The sequence below is a fragment of the Malaclemys terrapin genome, chromosome 1, assembly GCF_027887155.1.
Source record: "Malaclemys terrapin pileata isolate rMalTer1 chromosome 1, rMalTer1.hap1, whole genome shotgun sequence".
In the NCBI taxonomy this organism is placed as follows: domain Eukaryota; kingdom Metazoa; phylum Chordata; order Testudines; family Emydidae; genus Malaclemys; species Malaclemys terrapin.
Genome location: NC_071505.1, coordinates 112,177,665 through 112,193,310, shown reverse-complemented (window position 1 = coordinate 112,193,310; position 15,646 = coordinate 112,177,665). Strand labels below are relative to the sequence as shown.

Sequence of the window (15,646 nt, the reverse complement as noted above, 5' to 3'; positions counted from 1 at the left end):
GTTGCCTTTCTGGTCGCCATTACCTCAGCAAAGAGGGTGTCAGAGTTAAAGGCGCTCACTTCCAACCCTCCCCCCGCCCCCACGGTTTTCCATAAGGACAAGGTACAACTCAGACCTCACCCGGCCTTCCTTCCGAAGGTGGTGTCACACTTTCACAATAATCAGGACATTTTTCTGCCGGTTGTCTTCCCTAAGCCTCACACTAATATCTGAGAGCAGAGGCACCACTCACTGGATGTTCAGCAGGCACTAGCCTTTTACATCCAGCGCACTAAGCCATTCCGAAAGTCAAGCCAGCTGTTTGCGGCAGTTGCGGACTGGATGGAAGGGCTCCCGGTCTCATCTCAGAGGATCTCATTGTGGATCATGTCCTGCATCCGGAGGTGCTACAAACTAGCCAAGGTTCCAGCCCTGGCCCTTATGGCACACTCCACAAGGGCCCAGGTTTCTTCGGCAGCATTCCTGGCCCAGGATTTGATGCAAGAGATCTGCAGGGCGGCAACGTGGTCCTTGGTACATACATTCACCTCTCATTATGCCGTCATCTAGCATGCCAGGGATGATGCAGCATTCGGCAGAGCGGTGCTCCTGTCAGCGATCCCATAACTCTTTGATCTCACCTCCTAGGTAGGGCTTGGGAGTCACCTAATTAGAATGGATATGAGCAATCACTCGAAGAAAAAACAATTCCCGTAACTGTTGTTCTTTGAGATGTGTTGCTCCTATCCATTCCAATACCCACCCTCCTACCCCTCTGTCGGAGTAGCTGGCAAGAATGAACTGAGGAGTGGCCCGGGTTGGCAGGGGCATAAATTCAGCACCATGAAGGCGCCATTCCACGGCCGACCCGACGGGAGCTGCTAAGGGAAAATCTTTCTGACGACTGTGCACGCAGCGTGAGCACACCTAATTGGAATGGACATGAGCAACACATCTCGAAGAACAGTAGTTATGAGAATGTGAATAACCGTTTTTTTCCAGCTAGTGAACTAAATGCATACCACCAGCTTCAACATAATTGATCATGTTCCCAAGAAGGCACTGCAGCCCAGCTTGTCACTGTAGGGACTCCCCTTCTAGCAGTCCAAGAAATCTTTCCTAGTACATTTTTTTTCGGTCACAATAACAGTTAATTTCCCTACTAGTGTGTATCGTGTAATTTCACTAGATGTTGCAGTATTTTCCTTCCATGCTGTCTGCAAAGTCAGCTTTCCTACTTAACTTGCTGCTTGCTTTTACAATCATGCTTCCTCTACACAGCTTCCCTGTAAGCAACATCTTCCTTCCTTCCTTCCTCCAGCAAATTAAGCACCTGGGGAAGGTACAATAGCTGTCTGCCCTTAATTAGTAACCAGAATCAGCCTCTCACCCCAATGATGAACTTCACTTCCATGAACCTCTTTATGTTGCAGGATTGGATTTATTTAGGTATTTTAAGATGTCATGTTACCAAGCTGCTATTTAGTTACACCAAAATTGAGCCAAAAGTTCTTAATAATAATACATGGAGATATACCTATCTCATAGCACTGGAAGGGACCCTGAAAGGTTGAGTCCAGCCCCCTGCCTTCGCTAGCAGGACCAAGTACTGATTTTTGCCCCAGATCCTTAAGTGGCCCCTGCAAGGATTGAGCTCACAACCCTAGGTTTAGCAGGCCAATGCTCAAACCACTGAGCTATCCCTGATTTGCTTCTGCAGGTCTGTAATGTTTGGGTCTTGGTCCTTCTGTTTGTATTGTGCAGCAGTAGGACATTTCCTCACTGTCTTGCAATGTTGACAGCATGGAGAGCAACAGAATAATATCTGGTTTAGGCTGTTTAGAACTGTCTATTTAAAACCTTGCAGTTAATTTGACATCCGAATAGCTGTTCGCTGTGGCCCCATAGGTCATTTTCCTTTTTATCTCTGCCAATTCCTGAATGTCATTTACTTACTAGTGTGAGAATTCCCACATCCCACCACAACCACAATTTGGAAGGTTATTTTAATAATGCAACTTCGGTTTTACAAGAGTTACAATCCACCCCAAAGTCAGTGTGCACGGAAGGTGTTCTGGTGCCGTTTTAGGGGAGAGGTAGTTGTTTTTGTTCGGTTCTTTTGAATCCAGTCCTTGCCTTTGTCTAGTCCTCGCCTTTGTTTGGAGAGTTGACCACAGAATGATAGAAAGGATTTAGGACACGGTATTTATAACTCTTGCTGGCAGGAGTGTGTTTGTGTTCCTTATTCTGTCTGCTGCCTGACAGTCTTGCATGTTCTTATCTTCATGGGTTAAGCTTTGTTTTATTGTGGCTTCGTTGTACCACAAGGCTTGTGAATAAACAGTTCATCTTGTATACAGGAGAGAGAGAAGGGAATTTGAAGAGCTTGGGTTACACGAATATAGGGAAAAGAAAGTGACCTGCCCATTTTGGCTCTTCTGACTTTCCCTTTTAGGGTGCTGTGACCTTCTCTCTGCTTTGAGCTGAGCCCATCTCCTCCCTATCATTTTCAGCTCTTCCACTAAACATAGTCTGTGCAGGGGGTAGAAATGCAAATCTTGCTGCTGCAGTGGCTATTGTGCTGTTGTGTTAAAGGATCACATTTATTTGGCTCTTGAATCTGCATTTTGACCCACTCCTATCTACTTTTGCCACTCAGACAGGTTTGTTGACTTCCTGAAACAGCCTAGGATAGAAGAGATGAGAGAAATTGAGGTTTATTTTTCCAAATAGGATACTTATTTCTTATGCACCAGAACATGCTAGTCAGGGCAGAGCTAATGACATGGCAGGCTGCCAGTTTAACATGGCCCTGGCACTGTTAGCAGTGACTCATGTTGCTGAGCATGGCCCAATTGGAACAGACTGATTTTTCTTTTCATGCACGTGCACTCTTTTCCATGGCTGGAATTTGACTTCTGTGTTTCGAGTAAGGAGCCAAAAGAGGCGCAAACCTATTGTAAGCCAGAAGTTTGTCTCCCATGCTACATCCTTGGGGTTACTTTGTTTGCATGGGGAGGGGATATTTAAGAGACTCAGCCATCATGCCTCAAAGCTTTCTTCAAGCCACAGTTTTATTCCCTTGTCTGGTGGAAAAGCTGATGCTCTTGGATCTCCTTCTGCTCATGCCTCTGTCTCTCCTTGAAATTTACTCTGTCTGTTATCAAAGAGCAGTGCTTGTAGAAGCCTTCTGTACAAAGCTTCTTGGAGCTCAGGTAAGGATTTCCCTGTTCCCCTGAGTAGGGTTACAACCTTTGACATGCAAAAAAAAGGGGGGGGGGAAATGCACCCCCCTCCACAAGACAAGCCTGCTGCAACCCCAACTACAAGGCAACTCCGCAAATCCCCCCCCCCCCCCAGCCACTTAGTTTCTAGAGCAGTGGTTCTCAACCCACTGGCTGCTTGTGACCCAATCAGCACATGTCTGCGGCCCATATGGCATCCTCAGGGCTATGCAGGTTTTGTATGTATTGTGTGTATGTGGCCCAAATAACACAGAGAGCTGTATATGCAGCCCACAAGGGTAAGTAGGTTGAGAACCACTGATCTAGAGAGTGGTAACATAACATTGTATGTCTCCTTACTCTCCCGTGACTCAAACCCTCTCTCTCTCTCACATCCGCGATGCACTTGCGTATTGGACAGACAGCTGCTGCATTTTCAACAGTTTTGATCTATTATCACTTAAACTGTGGAAATGGGAATGCTGCAGCATCTTTAGCTGGACACAGAAAATGTTAACATTAGCTATTCCAGTGTATCGTGATGATAATGCAAATCTTTAGACCCACATTTAAAAAAAAACAAATGACAGATTAAATTATTTTTCTGGCAACTGGCAAATCCATAAAAGAACCGGACAGGTTGGTCAAATACTGGCTAGGTAGTAATCGTACCCCTGAGAGATCCTTGAAGGAGAATCATTTCTTGTTGGCCTTTATCCAAATGAGGATTGACTTAGAAAGGGAAGATAGAAAAGTCCTTGAGGGTGAAAAGCAATGACAGAAGTTTCTTGTATTCCTGCTAATAGACACAGATACTGCTGATTGTAGGGTTACCACCTTGCCAGTATTCGACTGGCCTAGCCCGTTTTTTTAACGGATTTGCCAGTTGCCAGAAAAATAATTTAATCTGCCGGGGTTGTTTTACATGGGTCTAAAGATTTGCATTATCACCACAATGCACTGAGATATCTAATGTTAAAAGTTCTGTGTCTAGTTAAAGATGCGCAGTGTTCCCACTTCCGCAGTTTAAGTGATATCCGATCAAAACTGTGTGCGAGAGAGGGTCTGAGTCATGAGAATGAGGAGAAAGGAAGATTTGCGAATTTGCCTTTTGGTTGGGAGTTGGGATTGCGTGGGCTTGCCTTGGGGGGGGGGGGGGGAGGGAGGCTTTTTTTATTTTTGCATTTCAAAGGTAGTAACCCTAGCTGATTGGCATCCTTACACTTATGTTGGATTAAATCTTCATCCCCTGCTCCCCTCTGTCTAATTCATACCAACCCCTTTTCTCACAGGATCCAAGAACATTAGCCATGCTTGCCTCTGGAAATGATGGTTGCTGCCTTACTTCAGAAGCTGTGCACGCCAAAGCCTCAGGGGACGAGAGCAAATAACACTCCCCCACCACCTCTTTCCTTTGTAACTGATTTCTTAACAGATTTTCACTTGCTATTAACATTGAACTTGGCATCATCTTTGCTGAGAGAGGCATCTCTGCATACCCAGTGCCTTGAGAAGAGTTGTTATCTGGCCAACTGAAGCTGGTTTCAGTATCTAGTGGGAGCCAAATGTCCAGTCAAGTGGGGAACATACAGCCCTGTTGCTATTTTTAAGCAAAGTAATGGTATGCACAAGTGCTGTTAACCTATGAAATGGAGGCTTTCATCTCCAGACAGAAGTCCTGGTCCTACTCAGCTGTCAGCTCTCCACAGAATCCAGGTCATTGCTCCTGTAGAGAGCAGTGAAGTGTTAAGGTATGCTTATCTGGGTGGAGACTGTTGCCATTTTGTCACACTACAGAGAAACAAGTGCTCAATTCCACACAAACTTCTTGGAAATATAATGTTGTATCATAAAAGTCTTTTATCCAGAGCACCCTGAATAAAACCTAGGATAGAAGCTCCCCTCCTGTGCCATGCTCACTTTTTCTCCCTTACTCATGAGGAGAGCTGGATAGTGATAGGATGAGACTTTGGAGGTTGTGTGGGGAGACAAATTTCTATTACATTATGTTGCTGGGTTATTTGATTTGATCTTCGGTCAATTGACATGTCTGTTTATTAGTGTGTTTTTAAAAACTGTTGGCCTTTATTCAAGTGAGGGCACCCAGAAAAGAGTAATAATTCAAATAAATAAGCAAATGGTTTAAGAATTAATACAAAATTAAGATTGTTATGCTTTTAGGTTAAGAACTCAGATGCTATGGGGGTGGGTATGTTATTACGGAGAAAAGATGCTATTCCTCTAAGACAGGGGTGGGGCAAACTTTTTGGGCCGAGGGCCACATCTGGATGGGGAAATTGTATGCAGGGAGGGGGTGCAGTGTGCAGGAAGGGGCTCAGGGCAAGGGATTGGGACAGAGGTGGGGTGCGGGGTGTATGAGGGGACTTGGAAGGGGGTTGGGGTGCAGGAGGGGTGCGGATTGCAGGACAGGGCTCAGGGCAGAGGGTTGGGGTGCTGCTCCCTGCACGCCTACCTGGCTCCATGCTCCAGGGAGCGCTGCAGCCGCGGGGGGGGGCGGGCAGCGGAGGGCTCCACGTGCACTGCCCTTGCCGCGCCTCCAGGTTCCTCCCCCAAAGCTCCCATTGGCCGCGGTTCCCCGTTCCTGGCCAATGGGAACTGCGGCGGACAGTGCCTGGAGGCAAGGGCAATGCACAGAGCCCTCTCCCCTTCCCCCTTTCCCCCCTCCCAGGGGGCTGCAGGGACGTGGTGCTGGCCGCTTCTGAGAGCGGCGCGGGACCCGCGGCACCACGGGGGGCAATCTCGCAGGCCGGATCCAAAGCCCTGAGGGGCCAGATCTGGCCCACGGGCCTTAGTTTCCCCATCCCTGCTCTAAGAGAAAGGTAGGATGGAGATTCTGTCTCCAGGCTATAAAATAAGTTATTAGAGGGAAATCAGCCTTGAGGCAGGCTCTAGAAAAGGACTTTCAAGCGCTGTAGAAAGGGGCCTAATAAAAGAACCAGTTTTGTGAGATATGGTTGGTGCTTAATTTGTTTGTTTTAGGCTAAGAAACTCAGATTTAATCTTCAATCCTTTGAGTTTTTGCAATTTAATCTGTGAGCTCTGGGATCTAGATGACTGCATAAAAGTCTAGATACATAACTATAACCCTGATTCTGATAAGATTCTAGATACATGACATAGATTCTATAACATAGATTCGGATAAGATTCTAGATGAATAACTATAACCCTGAAACTGAAGGTTATATCCCCATCTTGAACCTGCCACTCAAGCACAATAGCCGGCCACTGAAACAGATATTCAAAGTTTGTTGGAAAAAACCTCTTTCTCACTCTCTTCAAGTTGCACTCTGCATCCTGTTCAAGTTCTCTGCTCAATCAATCTCGTTCCTGCTGGTGTATGTACTGCTGCCCTCTGCTGTATGTAATTAGATCTATTGAAGTATTTGTGGATTGTGATAGCCTCCCTTTCTAGAGGGGCTGTCATGCAAAGACCTTATAGTCTCTAATTCTTGTATGGAGATTCAAGTGATAGAGGTCCATATTTTATGGATTGGATTCCTGAGATATGTACATCATAATCCGTGTGTATGGTGTTGCTGGCAATCATGTCCATTTTGAACCCATAAGTTCCCTGCCCTCCCAGATTTTTTTCCCCAGAGTTGGGTTTTTTTATTTTGTTTTAAAAGCTCAAATGAAGTGGCTGTGTGGGGCGGAGGTAAATCTATAAAGCCCTCATGCCCACGTGTTGTTTTGCTTTGGCAGCTTCTCTCCCAAATGTTGTTGCTGGTTCTGCAGTAAGGAATTTAGATTTCCAAACCTATAAACCCTTCTGTCTACCAAATCCAGTCTTCCATAACAGAAACAGGAGGTGTTTCCTTTAAGTGATGTATTTGAGCTACTCAGAGCAATGTACTTCATACCTGGTGCCCCACATTTTCATCACATGTGGGTGTGATGGGAAAATCATCAGTCTCATACCACAACTTTGTGTGTCCCCTGTCTGCCTATTCTTTTTCTACCCACTCCCTTCCAGAAAGTTGCCTGCTTTTTCTCCATCACCAGAATAACTGAAAAGTTGGAAGCAGCACAAAGTGCTACAACATTAGCTCATCTATAAGTGATTTATTTACATTTGGGTGCAAGTGGTTGGGAACATTTACATTTGGCTGTTGAGAATCTGGTATTCGCCAAAACATGCTAGGGAGTGTGCCTCAGAATTTAAAAAAAATCCCGACTGTCACTTTTCTGGGATATGCAGTGGTGTTGTAGCTGTGTCGGTCCCAGGATGTTAGAGAGACACAGTGGGTGAGGTAGTATCTTTTATTGGACCAACTTCTATTGTTGAGAGAGAGAGGCTTTTGAGCTACATAGAGCTCTTCTTCAGGTCTGGGAAAGGTACTTAGTGTCACAGCTAAATGCAAGATTGCTAATTCTGACACAGATGGCTGAGTGTCTGAGCTTCATGCCTGTTGTGTTGAGACATCTCTTGATGACCAGGGTGAAAATGATTTTGGTCATAGGCACCGACTGGAGCACCCATGGAAAAAAATGAGTGGGTGCTTAGTACCCACCAGCAGCCAACTCCCTTCCTTTCCCCCCAGCACCTCCGGTCTGCCTGCGGCCCTGCTGATCAACTCCTCCCTCTCCTTCCCAGCACCTCCTGTCCACCAAGATAATCTGTTTTGCGGTGTGCAGGAGGCGCTGGGTGAGAGGCACGGGGACAGGGAGGCGGCAGAACTGGGAAGGAAGGATCAGGGTCGGGAAGAGGTGGGGTGGGGGCTTGGGTGGAGGTGGGGCCTGGGGCGAAGCGGGGGTGGGAAGGGGCGGGGCGGGAGTGGGAAGAGGGGGTGGGAGCGGAACAGAGAGTTGAGCACCTCTGTGGCCTGGAGGAAGCCGGCGCCTGTGGGTTTGGTGATCTCAGCCCAGTCTGGACAGTATAATTCTATGCAATTATCAGTCTGTGCTGAGATGTATACGGCAAGGCTAGCTGGAGTTGCTGCAGGGTAGAGCTGAAGCATGCTGATGGAGCTGAGTGTGGCAAAAGAAAAGCTTGTGTAATACCTGCCTGCCCTATGTCAGGTTAGAAATTTCTAAATTTCATAGGAAATTTTATTGCTCTTCAAAAAGTATATATGTGCAGTATTCACGTGATGCAATTGCAGCTGTTTTTACCATCTCTCCTGTTTGGCTTTCCTGGGTCACAGTCACCCCTTGGTTCTGACAGGTGTACACTGATCTTGAGTTTTTTTTATATATATATATATATATATATATATATATATTAAAACTACATTCTATGTGGTTCTTGTTAGCCAGTTAACTTGCTCTTTTGAGGTTCTTTTGGCATCTATACTATACCATAATGTAACCTTTGATTACCTGTTGTTGCCAAACTGCTGCCCTGAAATAATTTTTTTCAGGATGCTGATAGAAAATCCAGTCCTCAAAGGACTTGATTACCATACTGCTGGAGTCCGCATACGCTGTCCACAACTTCCAGGCTGTATGCCCTTTGCATTCTTTACTGAGGGTACATCTACACTACAGGGGGGGGTCGATTTAAGATACGCAAATTCAGCTACGTGACTAGCGTAGCTGAATTCAACGTATCGCAGCCGACTTACCCCGCTGTGAGGACGGTGGCAAAATCGACTTCTGCGGCTTTCTGTCGACGGCGCTTACTCCCACCTCCGCTGGTGGAGTAAGAGCGTCGATTCGGGGATCGATTGTCACGTCCCGACGGGACGCGATAAATCGATCCCCGAGAGGTCGATTTCTACCCGCCGATTCAGGCGGGTAGTGTAGACCTAGCCTAAGAGTCAGAACAATTCTTCATTCTTGAGTGTTCAATGTTTTTTTTTTGTTTTGTTTTGTTTTTTAAAAAACCCTCTCTTCTCCCCTGCAAGCATACCCTTCCAGTGGTATATCATGCTGGGTCAACAGAGATATAACTAATCTGTATCCTATACTTTGTTCCAAAGCTGGTGAGATCTGCTGTGCAGGAAATTCTGATCCTCAACGGGAGTGGTAACTAACTGGGTCCTCCCAAAGAGAACAGATTGTTTTTGTCATATGAAAGTGTCCATTCCAGCCATTTTTCAGAGACCTCCTTTAAACCAGAGCTGTCAATGAATTATAGGATAGCTGTGGAGGAATTCTAGGAATGTCCACCTTGTAGGATCTGCTAGGGTGGTGTCTAATCCTGGCACTATATTTCAGTGGGTCTACCTGTGAAATGAAGTGGTAGGACATCCTCAGTGCATTTGCGTTCAGAAACACCCAGCTGTCCCACCCTGTCTCACCCGATTCAGTATTGAAGACAAACATTTCTGTATCTCTGCCTACTATGGTGTGAAGTGATTGTAGATTGACCTGAAAAGGGGTGTGTGGCACACATGGAGTATCGCCCCTTCTGGTAAGGAATAAGCCTGGGGAAAGTTACAGTAGTCTTTAGAGAAACCTTTTCAGGATGATGAGAGACTAGTGCAGAGTCCCCAAACCTAGGGGGTGCAGAGGAACGTTCGGAGAGGGGGAGTAGCAGGGCCTGGTCCAGCCCCCACAGGGGGTGGGGAGGGAGAGCCACTCCAGCTATGCTCTGACCCTGCACCCAGCCTTGGCCCCTGACTACGTTGCAGCAGCAGCTCCGCACCCAACCTCAGCCCATGGCCACGGCTCCGTTCCCAGCCCTGCGCCTGACCGCAGACCTGCTCCCAGCCTCAGCCCCCTTATCCCAACCGCATCCTCTCCGGTAGCCACGGCGTGGCCCTGGGGTGGGGGTGGACAGGAGTAAGCGGGGTTGGGGAGGTGGGAGGGGCGACCCTGATAAGTTTGGGGACCACTGGTCTAATGGAATATTAGAGCCGAAAGGTTCCATGGCAGTTGATCAGAAAGAAGGGATGAAATGGCAGTATTGGGGGTAATGGTGAAGTAGCGGGGGCAGGGGAAGCACCCCATAGCTTTGGGGAAGTAAAAGTCTGCGAGGAAAGAGGGGTGATGCCCCAGGAAGTTTGGGCAGAAACTGGCACTGCGTGGGAGCAACTGAGTGCACCAAGTCATATCCACTGCAATGGCTGGAGTCCATCATGAATGGAGGGGTTTACTCCAGGGCGTTAGGATGTAAAGATTTGGTTGGGTATAAGTTTTTTATCTCAGAACAGCGGACAGGTAATAGAGCTGCTTCATGCTATTTACTCTGTACCTTTAATTTATACAACTGTAAAATGGGGTTATTGGTGCTTACCCACATTTGAAGAATGCTTTGGTTAATGAATGCTACGTAAGTCTCTTGTTAATATTTTCACTACATTAGTTGGGATGTTGGGATTTGTTTCCTGCTCCCAGGAAACATCTCTTGAGGATTTGGGGCAATAGGCAGGGATTCTACCTGTCAAACTGCACATGTTGCCTTTGGCATCCCCCTTCTTATACTTTTAGAGCCCGTTTCATATAGGGGAGTATTGCTCACTTCACCTTATTGGAATATAATGTATGTTGACTGCCACACTCCAAAGATCAGTTTGGTTGGGCATTCCCCCTCTGTGTACTGAGGGAGCACAATCCTCCCTCCAGAAGGCATTTTCTTCCTTGAGAAATGAAATTCCTCTGCTATTGTGCCATCGATGCAGCATACCCTGTGGTGACAGTGCCAGGATGTGAGGCCCTTAAAGAACAAGAATCTGGTCTTGATTTTAAAGTGGTAGTTCCACCAGAGTCCTGAATTGCCTGAGGTGAGGATTTCTGCTCTCAGGGGAGCCACCAATCAATGGAACTCAGCATCATTTTACCCTGTGAGCGGGTGCTGCACTTGCTGGGTGAAATGATAGATGTCAGGTCATTCGGGCTGGGCTCATTCCTTTCCTCCTGAAGCTGGTCTTGTATTATACCAGTTTTCCACATCTCTTACTATTCCCTTGTGATCTTATAAGGAAAGAAAAAGTGAACAGATGCATTATATCCTTCTAGCTTTTCTCTTTCATTTTTCCTTGAATGGATAAATACTGCCGCTGGGCAGTCCTGTATTATGAGCATTTTGTGACTCATTGAAACTGGTTAAAATGAACCCTGAATTAAAAAATTCTTAACTTCGGTGACTAAGTTGATCAACTCTGCCTTGCTGCAGATAGCTGAAGGGAATCCTGACTCACCACACAGCCATTTGGGACACTGTCATTCTAATCTAGGGTGACCAGATGTCTCGATTTTATAGGGACAGTCCCGATATTTGGGGCTTTTCTCTTATATAGGTGCCAATTACTCCCTACCCCTGTTCTGATTTTTCACACTTACTATCTGGTCACCCTATTCTAATCACACTGTAGAACAGTGGTTCTCAACCAGGGGTCCAGGGCCCCCTGGGGGGCCATGAGCAGGTTTCAGGGGGTCTGCCAAACAGGGCTAGTGTTAGACATGCTGGGGTCCAGGGCAGAAAGTCTAAGCCCTGCCATACAGGACTGAAGCCTGCGGTCCTGAGCCCCACCACCCGGGGTGAAGCAGAAGCCTGAGCAACTCAGCTTCGCGGGGTGCCCTTCGGCGTGGAGCCCTGGGCAACTGCCCTGCTTGCTACCCCTTGCCAGCTCTGGCCTTTATATGTAGAAAAATAGTTGTGGCACAGGTGGGCCATGGATTTTTTATAGCATGTTTTGGGGGAGGGAGGTGCCTCAGAAAGAAAAAGGTTGAGAGCCCCTGCTGTAGAAGAAGAAGGCTGTCCATTTGTCTTTGTCCCCACTTAGGTGCACTCTTAATGTAGGAACTTCTGCTGTGGTCACAGGGTAACTAGGCTTGGAAGCATTAGATTTTTTATCAGTCAATGTCAGTTAACATTAATTTCACGGTGTGCACACACACAAACCAGCAACAATATTTCTATCAGTAATAATCAAATTTTACAGCTAAGAAAAGTAAGAAAAATGCTGCTTGAGAATTTGAGAGACTATCATTAAATAACTGTTTGAAAGCCCCATAATTTCATGCACATATGAAAATGTAAATCGATTTAAAAATCAGGAAAAATGCTTAAAAATAAACATAGGTATGATCTGCCAGAATTATGAAAAAATAAAAATAAAATTCTGCCAAGTCTAAGGATAATGCAGTAGGAAGATGCAAAATAGCATTTTAGTTGAGTTCAGGGAGTTAATTATTGCCACAGTGAATCTAGACAACCTCTCAATCCATTTTTCAGACATTTGCAGTGCTTATTTCAAGGCAACTGATACAGTGAATACAGAATCATAAAATCTTAGAAAAGTAGGACTGGAAGGCACCTCAAGAGGTCATCTAGTCCAGCTTGGTGCTCTGAGGTGGCACCAAGTATACCTAAACCATACCTGGTGAACAGGGTAAAAACCTAAGATTCCCTGGATATAATATAAACTGGCCCAAACCTCTCCATGTAGCCATTTTTGCAGTCACCAGCTCATACATTCTCTTCCCTTTTGAGGCATTTATTTTAAATCTTTTTTTGGGGGGGTGCAGGGGGTCAAATTTCTTGAGGTGCAGACTCGCTCCTTGTGAGCAGTTAATATGCACTGTTTTCCTTTAGGAAGAGCAGGTTCTCATTTGGGCAGCTTAGTTCCTATATGGGCTATACCTCTCCCACCTGTGTTCCACCTTGGAGAATACGTTCAGAGGAGACCGATGAAAACCAAAATGCTTCAGCCCCTGCTGAACTTTCGGTTAGTTTATTAGAAGACAAACAGATCTAATGTCCAGTATGTTTTCCTGTCTGCTAAATTTTATGGAACGGAGGCAGATTTAAATAACATCTTAAAACATACTGTTCATGATGTTGGCATTCTGTTCTCAGTTGTGGAGGGGAAACAACAAACATTGCAGCTGCATCTTTGCTCCTCCCATCTCCCCATTTCTTGTCTGTATAATATGGGGCAAAAATAAGTGGGGTAGTTTATAACTCTAGTTATAGCAATCCATTTTGAATTTTGTTTTACAGCCTGACTGGCCTTGCCCTCCTACCCAAAAGGCTAGTAAATATCCACATGTCATTTAGCATGAGTTGGATGTTCTGCAGAGGGGGCCATTTCTTTGATTCAATCTGTAATAAATAAAACAATCTTGGCATTAAAAGGAGCTTTTTGTTGTTTGGAATAACCGTTTTGTACTGGATTATATGAAAGATCCTAGCTTGTTCAGAAGTTAAGTCCTGAGAGGTGTCTCAGGCTGATGCCTGTAAAGATCAAAGATTCAGAGCATTCCTGTCTTGCCTCTTTTAACTTTTTTTGCTGGTTATGAAATTGCAAGAACCTCAGAAGGGATGAATATTGCTTGGAAGAAAAAAATGTTTGTTCTATCTAATGCTTTCCCAGTCACTTGCATGATCAAACTCCAAAGAACACATCACCTCCAAGACCTCTTCCAACTTGCTAAATTGGACTTAGAGCCAGGATGGGAATGAGTTTTGCAGGCAACCCATTCTCTTACCATTTGCACATCTGTTCAAATGTTTATGCAACTTTGAAATTAACATTCTGTGGTGACTGTAGGGAGGAAACAGCACCTGGAATCATTCATAGTATGTTTTATTTTTGTTGGTTTCTTTTGTCCTGACATGAGCAGGAGATCCTGAGCGTACTTGCAACCATGAGTCAGTGACAACCTCTTGGTATTCATGTAAATAGAAACATGAGCCCTGTTCCTGCATGCACTTCATGGGCTTTGTCTTTCTTTCCCAACACTTCAGTGTAGTAGCCAAGGAATGTGCAGAGCTTCTGAGTCAGCAATCAGCTGCCTCGAGACAAAACATGCAGGATACTGCCGACTTGCAGAAAAGCCAGACACATACTTATACCCTGGAAACCTGGCAAATACTTCTGCCTGTCCTTGCCTTGGTTCTTGTAGTCCCTGTGATCTCTGGCTTGTTGTCCTCAGATTTCAGGGGCTTCAGTTTTTTGCATCAAGAATGTAGAAATTGTGGGAGTGGGAGGTAAATGGAAATCCAGCTGTTCTTTCTGCATGTATCTTCACTGGATTTCTTCTTTAAAAACAAGTGGCTTAAATATAGCCCTTTATAAAGTGAAGTGCGAAGAGGAGTCCTGTCTCTCCTCTCCCCTTCCCACTCCCCCCCCCAAATATTTAATACACCACTTTGGTTAAGCTGTGTACAATGAGACAGACCTACAAAAGAAGGTCATGGCTTGGCACAGTTTAAACACAAAGAAATAGATTGCTGGAACTGTAGCAGTTTTGGGTTTAACCCACAGGGAGACTCCACTGCAGGATCATCCTGCTGCATTTGTTTGGTGAAATAAAAATAGAGGCAGCATTAAGGAATGAATCCTGTGGTGACTTGGATCTGGTGCATTAATAACGCTCTGTAGACTAATGGACTTCTCTGCGAAATTGCCATCATCTGCAGGGGGTTTATGTCCCTTAATCTAGATTATTCATTATTGGGAAGCATTTTGTAAGTGATAGGCAGCCTGGATAGCATTTAATGCAAGGATCACACTGAGTGTTAGGATCTGTGAGTAATGGTGAGTGACAAGTAGACACAACACAAAACAGAAGTTGTACCCTGAATCTTTTAGCTAATTGGGGAGAGGGTTTGCAGTTAGCATTACATAGATGTAAATGAAGTAAGCAATCCAACATGACAAGCATTATGTTGGAGTGCTTTTTAGCATGCCTCTGGGGTTAGAAGAGGGGCGACATTTTGTCTCTTTCAAGACTTCAAGCACAGTGACTTCAACCCCTGGAAAAGTATGCCTTGAGAGCCACAGCCTAGACTGCCTTTTCCCTCTTGTGAAATGGGAATTAAGATTAAAAATAAGGAAGATCGTCATTTTCATGCCACTTAGTGGATGTTACTGATATGGCCATAACTACTGGCAGCCAATCAGAGAAACCACTTCAGTGCACTAAAATAGTTGCCCTAATGAAGTGCGAGTTGTGTAAACTGGCCGCCATGCTCTGGATTCTGTAGGTGAAAATTTGTTTCTCTCGAACAAAAAAAGAATTCTGTGTTGTGTAATGGGGTATCAGTCTACTCCACCATTCCCAGCGCTGAATATTCACTGTCCTGTTGGGCTATGATCAATATGCCCAAACAAACTGCTGCAAAGCTATGACCTATTGGGGCATCGATATGAGCTGCAACGTTTGACTTGGCTTCCTTTCTGGTGAGAATCTGAAAGTTTTTAATCTGAATCTTTAGATTCCTTTTCGGCCCTAGCCTCCTTTTTTTCTTTCAGCAAAAACTGCAAATGAGTTCATATAAAATGCTATACCCCTAAAGGGAAGAGTTTACAGTGATGATAATAGAGCATCCAAATCACTCCATCATATCGAGTTCCCCAAAAGCAATTAAGGCCAGAAGAATACCCACAGAGAGGCTAGACAGGGCAAAGTTAATGCCCTAGTGTGATGGAGCAGGTACACTAGAGGCATCTTTTTCATTCTAGTGATACTGATCTCCTTTGTAAAGCACTGTGAGATCTACTGATGAAACGAGTTAGATATTTTTAT

General features: G+C 45.3%; 1 protein-coding gene across 4 annotated transcripts in view; it reads left to right on the top strand.

Annotated features, from left to right (window-relative positions):
- Nucleotides 1-15,646, top strand: part of MICAL3 (microtubule associated monooxygenase, calponin and LIM domain containing 3) — a 192,397-nt gene that overhangs the window by 13,184 nt on the left and 163,567 nt on the right. The window lies entirely within an intron of this gene.